This window comes from Bos javanicus, chromosome 23 (genome assembly GCF_032452875.1).
Source record: "Bos javanicus breed banteng chromosome 23, ARS-OSU_banteng_1.0, whole genome shotgun sequence".
Lineage (NCBI taxonomy): Eukaryota > Metazoa > Chordata > Mammalia > Artiodactyla > Bovidae > Bos > Bos javanicus.
This window is the reverse complement of record NC_083890.1, coordinates 48517094-48530734: the sequence shown is the minus strand read 5'-3', so window position 1 is coordinate 48530734 and position 13641 is coordinate 48517094. Positions and strand designations below refer to the sequence as shown.

Here is a 13641-nt window from a genome sequence, read left to right as displayed (position 1 = left end):
TATCACACTGACAAGTGCCGATGTGTTATTAAGAAAGCCCACAAGGGGCTGAAATAGAGCGTGGTGTGTTTGGGAGAAGAGACTATTTCTTTATGTTTTATTTTTTTTAAACAAAGGAAAACAAATTTTTTTTTTGTTTACTTTTAGTTTCTGTTGCTGCACAGGCTTTCTCTGGTTGTGGGGAGCAGGAAGCTACTGTGGAGTTGGGGTGTGTGGGCTTCTCTTTGCAGTGGCTTCTCTTGGTGGACCTCAGGCTCTCGGGTGCTCAGGCTTCAGCAGTTGTGATGCATGGGCTTAAGTTGACCCACAACATGTGGAATCTTTCCCGACCAGGGGTTGAACCCGTGTCTCCTGCACTGGCAGGCAGATTCTTTATCACTGGACCGCCAGGGAAATACCCCTCCTGCCTTTTAAAAATATATATATATTTATTGATTGGGCTGCACCAGGTCTTACTTGCAGCCCATGGGATCTTCGAACTTCATCGTGGCATGCAGGATCCTTAGTTTTGGGACGTGCAATCTAGTTCTCTGACCAGGGATCGAACCCAGGACCCCTGCATTGGGAGCATGGAGTCTTAGCCACTGGACCACCAGGAAGTCCCTGTCCCCCTTTTTACCTTAACCCCTGTGCTGTCGTGTGTCACTCTACAGATGCTGGAGTGGATTCCCTTCATTTGATGTCACGCCCCATGGTCAGTGCTGCAGAGGGACTTTTTTCCTTCTCTCCCAAATCAAACTGGACAAATTCTATTGCATCTGTATCCTAATTATGTCTCAAACCAATCCTTTCTTCTCTACCTCTACAGCCAGCGACTGATGGAGTCCCTATCATTTCTTAGGTGGGCTCTTCTATTAATTCCCAGCTAGTCTTCCCATCCCAAGTGTTCCAGACCTTTCTCCATGGTCCCACGAGGGAGGCTCTGTCTACCTCCTCAAGCTCTTTCAGGGCCTCAGCTCAGGACAGAGTGCAGGTCAGCCACAAGGGGTGCACGGAGCTCTCGGCTGTCCAGCCCATGAGCGATTTCTCCAGCTCCATCTCAGGCTGCCTCGCCCCATCCACTCTGCTCCAGCCAGAGTCAGGGGTTTGCAGTTCAGGAAACTGACTTTGTTTCAGGCCTCTGTGCCCTTGAGCATGGGCTTCCCAGGTGGCGCTAGTGGTAACCAACCCACCTGCTCATTCAGGAGACCTAAGAAATGCAGGTTTGACCCCTGGGTGGGGAAGATCCCTTGGAGGAGGGCATGGCAGCCCACTCCGGTATTCTTGCCTGGAGAATCCCTTGGACAGAGGAGCCTGGTGGGCTACAGTCCATGGGGTCGCAAAGAGTCGGATACGACTCAGCAACTTAGGACACATGCATGCCCTTGTGCCTCCTGCTCACGGCTCCCTCTGCCTGGAGCACCCTGCATGCTCCTCTCTCTTGGCAGGAGGGACACCTCCATGTCTTCTGAGATTCAGCAGATTGCATCGCCTCATTCTAGGGGCCTTCTCCAATGTCCACATCCTTTTCCTCCTTGGTTTTCTTCCACGGCATAGCTCTGTGGGTTCCATTATTTCCACTTCCAGCTCAGTGTCAGTTGCTCTGCCATCCTCCGTCTCCAGAGAGCTTCTGCCCTTCTCATCAGACCTGCATTCTCTCCATCGCCCGGCTGGGACCCAGGGGCATCGTCTCAGTCCTTCCTTCTTCACCCCCCGTCCCCACACCAGCTGCTTCTCTGCTGGTCCTTCCTGAAGTGACTCCTGACCATCTGTTCTCCATTCCTCCCCCGCTTCCCACCCTAGTTCAGGCCCACATCCCTGAGGTTTCCTATGGATATTGTTCAGAGCTCTTTGTGGGCTAGCCTTGGCCTGTTGACTTTTTTAAAATATATACACTTATTTATTGGGCTGCCCCAGGCCTTAGCTGTGGCACTTGGACTCTTAGTTGCAGCAGATGGGATCTAGTTCCCCGACCAAGGATCAAACCTGGGCCTGCTGCATTGGGAGTGTGGAGTCCTAGCCACTGGACTACCAGGGAAGTCCCCTAGCCTCAGCCCATTGACTTTTGCTCTCATCACCTGCTGCTTTTTAAGTGTTATGATCCAGCCACAGTGGAATCCTTCCTGGTCTCTGAAGAGGGCCCATAAGTTGCTGCCACCACGACTTTGATCTGCTGTTTCTAATCCCCCTCTCCATCTATGAAATTTCTAACCATTCTCCATGGCTCAACCCCCCATTACTTTCTTTTCTGTGAAGCCTTCCCTGATGACTTATTTGAAGTGATCTCTTTTCTCAGAACCTCTGAATTTTGTACCTGTTTAATGGTTCTTATATGTTGGCTTGCATTTCATCATTATTTCTTACGGATGCAGAGATTAGCTTGTAAACTCTTTTAAGCAATGAATTATAAATTATCCATCTTTGTATCACTTCACTACAGAACATAGTGCAATTTCAGGTATGTGTGTATATCTATTTATCTACACATAGATATATATCAGCTTTGTTGAGGTATAACTTACATAGTATGCAATTCACCCATTTAAAGCAAACAGTTCAGTGCTTTTACTGTATTCAGAGTTGGTAAACCATCACTGCAATCAATTTTAGAACATTTTTATCACCCCAAAAAGAAATGCTGTACACATGACAGTCAGTCCCTATTCCCTCCAAACCCTCAGCCCTAGGAAATATTAATCTACTTTCTGTCTCCATAGATTTGCTTATTCTGGACGTACCATATAAACAGAATTAGAACAGTGTTTGTCCTTTTGGGTCTGCCTTATTTCATTTTTGGGCTTCCCTGGTGGCCCAGCTGGTAAAGAATCCACTTGCAATGTGGGAGACCTGGGTTTGATCCCTGGGTTGGGAAGATCCCCTGGAGAAGGGAATGACTACCCACTTCAGTATTCTGGCCTGGGGAATTCCATGGACTGTATAGTCTATGGAGTCTCGAAGAGTCGGACAGGACTGAGCAACTCTCTCTCTCTTATTTCATTTACTGTGTTTTCAAAATTGATCCATGCTGTAGTGTGTGCTGCTGCTGTTGCTGCTAAGTCGCTTCAGTTGTGTCCGACTCTGTGCAACCCCGTAGATGGCAGCCCATCAGGCTCCCCCGTCCCTGGGATTCTCCAGGCAAGAACACTGGAGTGGGTTGCCATTTCCTTCTCCAATGCATGAAAGTGAAAAGTTAAAAGTGAAGGTGAAGTCGCTCAGTCATGTCTGACTCTTAGCGACCTCATGCACTGCAGCCCACCAGACTCCTCTGTCCATGGGGTTTTCCAGGCAAGAGTACTGGAGTGGGGTGCCATTGCCTTATAGTGTGTACTTCATTCTTTTTTATGGCTGACTAATATTCCATGCAACGCATTTTGTTTATCCACTCATCAGCTGATGGGTATTCGGGTTGTTTCTATTTTTTAGCTGCTATGGATAATGCTGCTATGAACATTCGTGAACAAGTCCTTGTGTGGATGTATGTGTTCATTTCTTACGGAGGAGGAGTGGAGTGGTTGGGTCAGATGTAACTCTATGCTTAACGTTTTGAGGAACAATCAAGTTGTTTATTTTTTTTAAATGTATTTTTATTTGGTTGCATCAGATCTTAGGTGCAGCACACAGTACCTTTGCTGCATCTTGTGGGAGCGTGTGGATTTAGTAGTTGGGGCCTGTCATGCCTAGTTGTTCCTCGGCGTCCAGCCAGAGATCAAACCTGTGTTCCTTGCGTCACAAGGTGGATTCCTAACCACTGGACCACCAGGGGAACGCCCCATCAAAAAGCTGCTTTTCAAAGTGACCATAGAGTTTTACATTTCCACCAGCAGTGTGTAAGGAGAATTCTATCTTCCCACTGACAGCACTTGTTATTATCTGCCTTATTTATTACAGCCGTCCTAGTGGTTGTGAAGTGGTGCCTCATCATGGTTCTTTTTTTTTTTTTTTATTGGAAAGATAATGGCTTTATAGAATTTCAGTGTTTTCTGTCAAACCTAACATGAATCAGCCATAGGTGCACATTATGTCCCCTCCTTCTTGAACCTCCCTCCCATCTCCCTCCCCATCCCACCCCTCTGGGTTGATGGAGTCCCTGTTTGAGTTCCCTGAGACATACCGCAAAGTCCCATTGGCTGTTTTACATATAATAATGTAAGTTTCCATGTTACTCTCGCCATACCTCTCCCCCTCTCCTCCCCTCTCCCGTGTCCATAAGTCTGTTCTCTATGTCTGTTTCTCCACTGCTGCATTGCAAATAAATGCATCAGTGCCATCTTTCTAGATTCCATATATATGCGCTTTCTCTTTCTCTTTCTGACTTACTTCACTCTGTATAATAGGCTCTAGGTTCATCCACCTCATTAGAACTGACTAAAATTCATTCCTTTTATGGCTGAGTAATATTCCATTGTGTATACCTACCACAGCTTCTTTATCCATTCATCTGTTGATGGACATCTAGGTTGCTTCCATACTCTAGCTATTCTAAACAGCGCTGCAGTGAACATTGGGGTACATGTGTCTTTTTCAGTTTTGGTTTCCTCAGGGTCATTGTGATTTTGATAGCATGACTCTTTCTCCCCGTTAAGATGTTCAAAAAATATTTGTTGGATCAAGGATATTTATAGGTAATATGAACAAACAGACGTTTGGACAGATCATTTGACTTCCAAGTTTATGAATTAGCTGGAAAAGGTGAATGCAGAGCTCAGTATCATTTCAAAAGTTACTTTTAGGCTGTTTTCTCAACTAAATAGGTTGCCAGTATTACCTTGGTGATGCTATCGAGTGATTTGTCCTAAAAATTCATGTAGCTTTGCAGGTTTGAATGTATTTTACAGAATAAGCTAAATTACAAGCAAAATTCCAATTTTGATATGATTCCTACTCAAAAACCTACCACTGAGTGGGGAGACCAGGAAAGGTAACTTCTAACTGGGGGCATGCAGTGGGGCTGGAGAGGAGGCTTAGAAAAATGCGATTGCTAAAGTTTCTCTGGGTTGAGTTTTCCTCTGTCAACAGCAGACCCTGGGAAATGTAACAGGTTCTGAAAACTTAATTTTGATGACTCTGGACATCAGAGAAACAGCCAGCTGAATCAGTTCCCTCTTGGGCAGCTGATTATCTCAAGTCAGAGGTAATGGTGCAACTGCTTTTGCTTGGTTCTAGAGAGTTCTGTCTTGGCCAGAACCCATCCATTTAATCCATCCCTGGGTCCACACTTCAGTCTGCTGTCCTGAAAACCAGAGATCCACTGAAGGCCACCAATTAAAGGCCTGGGACTGGGCTTACAACTTTGGATGGTGTGCAAGTGTATTCAGAGGAACTGGCGTAGAACAGGGTCGAAGGTCATAGTAAGTAGATAGTAGCCAGCTTTCTGTCTGTATAACATCATTTTGCTTAACAAACCTCACATGGGAGACTCTACAGTAGCGTTCTCTGCACCTAGTGGAGAGGCCCCCGTCATCTTTAGGATTTGGGGGGTGTGCAATGTTTGTTTTCCACAACCACAATCACCCTTATCTGTCTGGAGATGTTTCCAAAGGCTGACAACAGGCCCCTTTCAGAAGCTTCGTAGGAAAAGTATTAACAGGTGGAAACATGTCAGCCGCTTTATGGAGGAAGCGCAGCCCAGGCCTGGTTTCTCTGGGCTTGGGTGATAACTTGGGCCGCCGCAGCCAACGCGAAGCTGGTGGCTGGAGCCCTGGAGATGGCCAGCGGCTCAGAGGAGGGCCCCAGCTTTTCTGAGCTGAAACAGGAGCCCTCTGAGAGAAAGAGATATTGCATGTGGCTTCCCTGATCCCTCGGAGGGCGACGAGTATGACACAGCATCAGCCGTGCCATCGCGGGGTGGGGATCTAGGGGGCCGCTCCTTGGGGGCAAGGCAGCCCCTGCCGCCGAAGCATCAGTTGTGGAGCGCGGGGAAGGGAAGGTGACAGAGGCCGAGGCAGCGGTGAATGAGTTGGATGGAGAACGCGCTGCCGGAGCGGCAGTCCCAGAGCAAGAAGTACTGGGCCCTGGGAGAGAAACAGCCCGGAGTTGGGGGCGGGATGAAGCGCCAGTTCCTTCATCTCCCGCCCCGTCGTCTGCCTGTCCCACCTGGATGCACAGCGAGGACCGCGTGGGGAGGGAACCGCGCGGGTGGGGCTCGGCTCCCCCAGGGTGGGGCTCGGCTCCCCCATCTGCCTCTGAGACCAAGAGGGGCGGCGTCGGATCGGGGGACCCCGCCCCCCCACCGCGGCACCCACCTCGCGGCCTCCGAAGTGCCCCTCTTGCGCCTCCCAGGCGTCGCTGCCTCTTCCCCTCCTCCGTTAAAACAGTGAAACAAACCACTGAGTGAAGTGATGGAGAGCCGGGGGCGGGGAGTCGCCCGCAGTGAGGGGCTGGAGTGGGGAGGGGGGGCGCGCGGTGGTCCATGAAGGTGGCTCGCCCGCAAAGAACGCCGCGCAGGTCGCATCGCGCTCGGCCGCCGCCCCCGAGACCCTTCCCCCGGGGATGGGGGAGGGGAGGGCGGCCCAAGCCCTCCTCTCGCTGGGCCCCCGGAGGCACCGCGGAGGGCGTGGGGGCCAACCTGGGGCTGCGGTAGGGGGCTGCAGTGTCCCGCCATCCCGGGGATGGAGACTGCAGTCAGCCCGCTAAAATCGGGGCGAGGGGCTGCGGCGGGGCCCGCAGTCTCCCCGAACCCCCGGCCCGAGCGCGGCCTCCGCCGCCGAGACCCTTCCCCGGGGTGGGGGGCGGCCCAAGCCCTCTTCCCCCCTGGGGCCCCGGCGGCGCCCGCGGAGGGCATGGGGGCCAACCTGGGGCTGCGGTGGGGGTGGGGTGGGGGACTGCAGCGTCCCTCCACCCCGGAGATGGAGACTGCAATCACCCCACTAAGATCGGGGCGGGGGGCTGCGGCGGGGGTCGGGGTCCGCACCCCCCCCCCCACCCGACCCCCGGCCGGAGCGCCGCAGCCGCCGCCGCCGCCGCCGCCGCCGCTCAGTAACACGTCCCCAGGAGACGCGCAGGAGCAACACGTGATGTGTCTACTTATCAGGGTGAGAGGGGGAGAGCGGGGCTCCGAGCGTGCGGGCGGGCAAGCGGGGCGGGGGGCCGGGGCGGGGGCCACGACGGCGGCCGGGGCGCCGGGGTCGCCAGCTCCTCGCCCACCTCCCTCCCCGCGGGGCGAAGCGGAGCGGGGAGGGGGGGGGAAGCGACTGCGGAGTTGATGAACTTTGCACATCCAGAAACGCCATTTTGATTCCTTTTCCGGAACAAGTTTGCATCTCTGCTCGATCCCTTCCCGCAGCCCACCGGTCCCCTCGGCGTCCTCGCCCGGGAGCCCCCAGCGCCCTGGCCTGGCCGTGAGTACGCGCCCCCGGGCGTTCCGGCTCGCGGTCCCTCGGGCGGCCGCGAGATGTCCGGGGCTGAGCCGGGAGCGGCGACCTTTCCGAAGAACTTTTGGGGATGTGGGGAGGGTGAGGTCTGCGCAGGGCGCGCCGCACTTTTCGAACTCCGCGTCTCCCCCAGGGGCCGCGAGGACCCAGGAGCCACCCCCCCCACCGCACCCCACGGCCGCGGCGCTGCGTGCGCTCGGGGGGCCGGCGTGGGATGAGCCGGGCAGCCCTCGCCCCTCGGGCTGCTGCGCGCCGGGCCGCTCCTCCTCCCCGCGTCCTCCCCCCTCCTCCCCCCTCCTCCCTCCTCCTCCTCCCCTTCCTCCGCTCCCTTTCCCCTTCCCGAGCCGCCGGCTCTGCCAACCAGCTCCCAGCGCGAGCCGCCGGCCGCAGCGCCCCACCGCCGGGGGACCTGATGCGCATCCATATTAGCCGTCCGAGCGCAGGAATCCGGCCCGACCCGCGCCGCCGCGCCCGCCGCCGCATTTATTTTTAACCGAGCCCCGCCGGGGGGACTCGGAGGGTGCGCGCCCGGCCGGCCAGAGACATCTTCCCAGCGCAGTTCTCCATCTTCCGCCCTCTCTCTCTCTCTCTCCCCCGACATCCCTCCTCCCCCCCCCCCCATGTGGGAGGGGAAACTCTTCTCCTACATACTTTCGAGTCCCTCTCGGGCCGAGAGGAGCGCGGAGATGACGGCGCCCGCCCGCCCGCCGCCGCCGCCGCCGCCAGGTATCCGGGGGTGCCACGCTCGGGGGGTTCCACGCTCGGGGGTGGGGGTGGGTGCTCGCTGGGGGTGGGGGGGTACCGCGCGGTGGGAAGCATCCGCCGCGCCCTGCGCTGCGGACTTTGATCGTCTCCGGCGGACGGCTCCGGCCCCGGAGGGGGCCCTGCGCCTTTGCCGCTCCCGGCTCGTGGCTGCTGGTCACGCCGACCATCGCGCCCCCCCCCCTACCCAACCACCGCGCCCCGGGTGACCGCGCGAGGGGCGGGGGGGCGCGTCCGCGCGTATTGTTCTCTGGCCTTTCCGCTGGCGGTGTACGTGTTTTCGTGGGAGCCATCGGTGTGGAGCGGAGCCTGCATCGCGGGGGGGGGGGGGGGGGGGACCTCGGCGCCCGGCGCCGTCACGAGCACAGGAAGGAGGCCGGGAGCATCCGAGGCGGGGCCGCCGGGGCCCGCTTCGCCGCCCAGCTGTGGAGCGCGCTCGGAAACTTTTGTCCGCAGCCCGCTGGACCAATTTTTTTTTTTTTTTTTTTTTTTTGCCGAGTTGTGGGGTTTCCCTGCCTCCTCCCATCCCAGCCCCGTAGCGTCCAGCAAGGCCGGGATGCGGGGGTGGGGGAGGACCTGGCGTCCAGGGGCTGGGGGACCCAGTGCGCCCCCCGCGCGCCCCCCTCCTCCTCGGCCCGGCCCCCCGCGCCCACCCGCCCCCCACCTCCTCGCTCGCGGTCTCTTAGGAAACTGCGACCTTAATGGTTGCTAAGGAGCAGGGGAGGTCCTTCCCGTCGCCGGCCCCCTCCCTGGGAGCGGCGCGTTCTCTGGACCGGGCCGAGGGTCGCGTCGAGGATGGGAGGGCTCGCTCCCCGCCGCCCGCCGGGCCCGGGGAGGCGCGTGAGTGCGGGGCGCGCTGGTCCAGTCCACTCTTCGGCGGGGCCACTTTGCTTTTCGGACGGGCCGGGGGTCGGGGGGTAGGGCGATGTGTGGGTGGGGGGCAGCGGAGGACGCCCCCCCGGGCGCGGGGACCGGTCGGCGGGCGGGCCGGTTGACAGGCGCCGCGTGCAACTCGCGTCCCGCGTCCGCGGTGCATCCGTGATGGGTTATAAAAGAGGAGAAAAGTATTTCTCCTTGCTCAGCACATTTGCCCTGCCTGGCTCCTTACTGGTTAGAAGATAGAACGTGAGCCCAGATCCGGACGAGCAGTTCACATTCCATTACGAAATTCTACACGGCTTCAGAGCCAGCAGCAGCACACATTCGGGCCACTTTGGAGTTTTTTCGGCTTCTTTTTTGGGGATGGTGGTGGTGGAGAGAGATGGAAAGGCGAATTAAAAAAAAACAACAACACAACTCTGGGGTATGCTGAAAAACCTGTCTGAGGGTTTTCAGCAGCAGAAACATTCACCCCACGCTTGTTTTAGAGTTTAGATTTAAAAGCCAGTGGAAATGAAATTTGCCTGTTGGATAGAGATGCTGGAAATAGCGAGGTGTTTCTGTCTTGAAGAAGAGACTGGAGGTGATTTCTGCAAAGGCTACCAAGTCGTTAATGTGCATCCCATGTTTTCCGGATAGTTTTCTTCTAGATATGCAGTGGTGTGTGCCTGCGCGCGAGTGTATTCAAATTTAATTGATGTGGAAAGCGGAGAAAAGGGGACTGCAAAGAAAAGGATGGTTTTTGTTTTGTTTTTCCCCACGGCCCTTAAAAGCATCCTCTAGGGTTGGTGCCTTTTGGAGTAGGCAGGTATGGTTCTAAGTCCTAATGTAACCCGGAAGTCTTGTTAGAGGCTGAATGAAGCCTTGGCTGACACTTTTTTTCCTCTGGCTTTCTTTTTTTAAACGTGTAGTTCTTTTCTTCCTTCAAGAGTCACACAATCACACAAATTATTCTTCAAGTAATATATGCAAAGGTGAGTCACTAATTTTAGTTATTCCCCCCCCCCCCCCAACTTTTACCTTTGCCCTTCGGAGGAAACTTCTGGGTATCCTCTCATGGATCTTGCTTTGATGTGTTTTGGGCTTTGGTTACACTGATGAATTAAACATTTGAATGGCTTTTATCAACTTTGAAATGTGTGAAAAAACACCTTCCTTCCCACCCACCCCCTTTACAAAAGAAAGGGAGAGCCCTTTGATTTGTTCCTTGTTTACCTTGTGCTTCATTTTAGGTTGTTAATGAACTTGCACTGTTTTATTATTCCTAAAAATACTGCCAAACAGGTTGCATTTTAGGATGTTTTGTTTTTAAAGAGGATTTGCTGGTTACGTGATACTCTTAAGAAAATGCTGCTGACCTTTTCTGTTACATGGCATATCATTCTCTGGGGTTTTTCTGGATATCACTTTGCTTCTCATCAGAAATTCAGAGCCTGGGCCCTTATGGCAGACAAGCGTTTGTTGTGTGATGGGAAGATGGGTCTGACTCAGCTGGCACAGGTGGGGCATCCATTCCTAACTGTTTGCATCATCTCACAAATGACCCTTTGATGGAAGGGTCTTTTATTTTAGACTCCTTCAGGCAGGCTCCCGAGCTCTCATTCTGTATCCAGCATAGGGGCAGAATGTTGAAGGAGGAAAATAAGGCTCCTGAGCCAGTCTGCATCATCCCGTAGCAGTTGCTGATGGATTCTTTGCTGTGTGCAGGGCCCTATGCAGTTGCCATTATGTGGTTTGCATTTTTACCCAATTTTGAACTGCTGTGCTAGTCCACTTCCTAAAATCAGTTTGGAAATCTTTGCTGGTTGTGTTATGCTTAGTTGTTACCATCATTTATTACCTTCAGTGAAGGACATTTCCCAGTTAATGAAATTAAGAGAAAAGTCTACCCTTTGGGGGGTTTTGTATGGCATAATTAATATAAATTTAACTCCTGCAGAAAACTGATTAAAAGTCTCACTCGAAGTAGTCAGAAGTGAATCCTTTTGATGTTTCTATTCATTATCCTTCTGAAAAGTAGGTGGTGCTTAAAAGGTCATAGGATAAGGGTTGCTAAGCAGCTAAACAGAAGGATGCTAAAATTAACTGAAGCATTTTTGAAAGGGAGTCCTCCCCTGTTTTACATTATTTAACTAGATTTAATTAATTTCTGAATCCTTCATGTCCCTTGGCCTAGGAAAGTAGGATGTTAAGTTTGTTTTGTTTTTGTTATCGTATTTAAATAATCTCTCTTTTGTAAGTGTCTTCTTATTGAAGTTCATGCTCTGACCAGACCTGGTGTCAGATGGCAGCTTGTCTGGGTGAATGTCTTGTCTGTTAACCTGTGTGTTCAGATTAAATCCTCGCTTCCCTGGGAAAGGTGTGTGTAACATCACCTTATTTCATTTATTAATAACAGATGGCTTAGTTTGGAAAACATACCTCATCTGTGAAGTGATGTCTTATTTTGCCCTTTACTAAACAGGTTTGTGTTTGGAAGCTAGAAATGCAATAGACAATCAGCAGGACACAGGCAGTAGAGCCCCTCCTGACCCAGGACAGTGGTCTTCTTCCCCTTTTCTGCTATTAGATTAAGTTTTGATAGAGCGCCTCCTTTTCACTCCACCTCCCCATCTCAGTTTATTTCAGCCCCTTTTTGAAAATAATTCCATTAGATGTAGAGTATCTTTGGGACCAAGTATTCAGAAGCAACACTTGAAGGATTTTGGAGTTTTTCAGTAAGAAGAAAAAGGATTATAGTCTAACCAAAACCGTGGTTGGTAACCATCTCTTGGCTGAAAAGCAAGCTCACTGCAGCTCAGAAATTTCCCTGTCTCAAGGTTACTTGTGTGCATCTGACCTGCCAAACAGGCAAAGTTGAGTAATGTTTTTTATATCCAAATACAATGAAGAAATTAGATGGGTTTTCTTGGGAGGGGCAAGGTTAGTGAGTTTTCTTTCTGTCTTTTAGACTTACAAAGTGGATTCTGAGTAGAAATAGCCATGGCTCTCTTCAAAAAGCAGGGGTCAGCCTGTGATCTCTGCACCCTGGGGGGCCTACCTATAAACCAGAGGGAAAAGGTGTACCCTCTGAAACAAGAGGGAGGCATACACTGTGCCTTCTGAAATGCATCACTTATTTTTAATTTCCCCTGCGCCCAAGGAAGGCGGAATACAGAGAGGAAAACCATCTGTGGGGTTGTCTTGATGACCGAAGTGGAAGACTGAGGAAGATGGGGCGGGAGGGCGATGGGCTTTTTCCTTTTCTGTTAGCTGTCCTCTGGGACGGAGTCACCTGCTGTGCTGGTCTCCGTTTCCCTCCTCACCTTCCCCGGGTGCTGCAGGAAGGGCAGCTGAGAGTAGCTGGCAGTGGTTGGTGGAGACTGGCGGCGGGGGTGGGGAGGGGAGGGACGCCCCAGAGGAGGGCGCAGGGAGCTGCCCCTTGCGGCGACTGCTGCATCTTGTTTCGGATGGTACTCTGGGTACAGGTGAGCCAGTCTGCCCATCAATAAAGGTGGCTGCCAGTGAATAGGTGCTTAGACAAAAGAAGTGGGAGAGGGTGGAGACTGTTTGTTCAGTGTGATTCAAGCAAGCAGTGCTAAATAGAATTTGAAAGCCTCTGTGAAGTCTCCGAGTCTGGGTACTGGCGGTCCGGCGGGATTCACCTGAGGCCTTTCAGACTCGCCGAGGGCGGGTGGTCCTGATGGGGGTGAGAAAGCCCAGGCAAAAGCCCCACATTCTTTGTCAGCCGGCCAGACGGGCGGAGAAAAAGCCTCAGTGGGGGTAATTAGATAAAGCTTTTAAATGGCTCTATTTGTTTTTTCCCTGGCTGGTTTGGTATCTCATCTCTTCTCCCCCCTCTTTCAGAAGCTGCCGGGTAAGACGGTCCTAAGAGTGTTGGAGGCTGTTAGTGGTTTCATTACTTGGGACATTTCATTTTTCGTTAGGGCGGACCCTGGACAAAGTGAACTTCACCCTGCTTTTGTGGAGGCCTTGAACAAAGATTTGAATTTTATCCTCAGAGCGGGAGCGGCACAGTGTGAGGGTTGGGTGGGTATATTAACCCATTTTCCAGCTGTGCCAGCCTCCACCCTGTGGCTGGTAATAAATCAAGCCCAGGACCCAGAACTCCCAGCTCCAGCCTCACTCCAAACAACACCTGCTTTTTCAAGTCAGCTTGGCTTCAGAAGACAGAGCATCAAATATACAGGGCCTGTTTATCTGTGTGTGTGTGCTTTTTCAATGAGACCAGATCCTTTGACAATAATTCTGTGGTTGAATGCGAAGATGTAAGGCAATTTAAAAAGAAACCTTTTTAGCCTTTGGCAGCGTTTTTCTTGATGAACATGATTATAGACATTTTTTTTTTCTACCTCGTGAGATCATTGTAAGGATAAAATAAATGTTTCAGAAAGTCAGAATCTATATATGGAAGAAAGTGGTGTATTTTGAGCTCAGGAAGCTTTGTGGGTATCCACTCTGGATTTCCTTTCCAGAATTGTGCACAACTCCAGTACTCAGGCAGAGTTTATGTTTGCTTCGAGTGCCCAGAGACAAACAGGCCAGCACATTATTCTTCGTGAAGTTTACTTGTGTGCTTAGTCGCTCAGTAGTGTCTGACCTTTGTGACCCCATGGACTGTAGCCAGCCAGGTTCCTCTGTCCATGGGATC

General features: G+C 52.5%; 1 protein-coding gene across 6 annotated transcripts in view; it reads left to right on the top strand.

Annotated features, from left to right (window-relative positions):
• The window catches only part of RREB1 (ras responsive element binding protein 1), a 166797-nt gene that overhangs the window by 37267 nt on the left and 115889 nt on the right, over nucleotides 1-13641 (top strand). For 2 of the 6 annotated variants that reach the window (XM_061398930.1, XM_061398924.1), the window contains exon 1: nucleotides 7230-7316. The exons of 1 other annotated variant lie outside the window; for it this stretch is intronic. The gene's annotated coding sequence lies outside the window, so the exon portion shown is untranslated. Of the gene's footprint in view, nucleotides 1-6927; nucleotides 7011-7229; nucleotides 7317-7756; nucleotides 8076-9039; nucleotides 9965-13641 lie in introns of those variants that run through there. 3 more of the 6 variants (XM_061398927.1, XM_061398925.1, XM_061398929.1) reach the window with 3 other exon arrangements.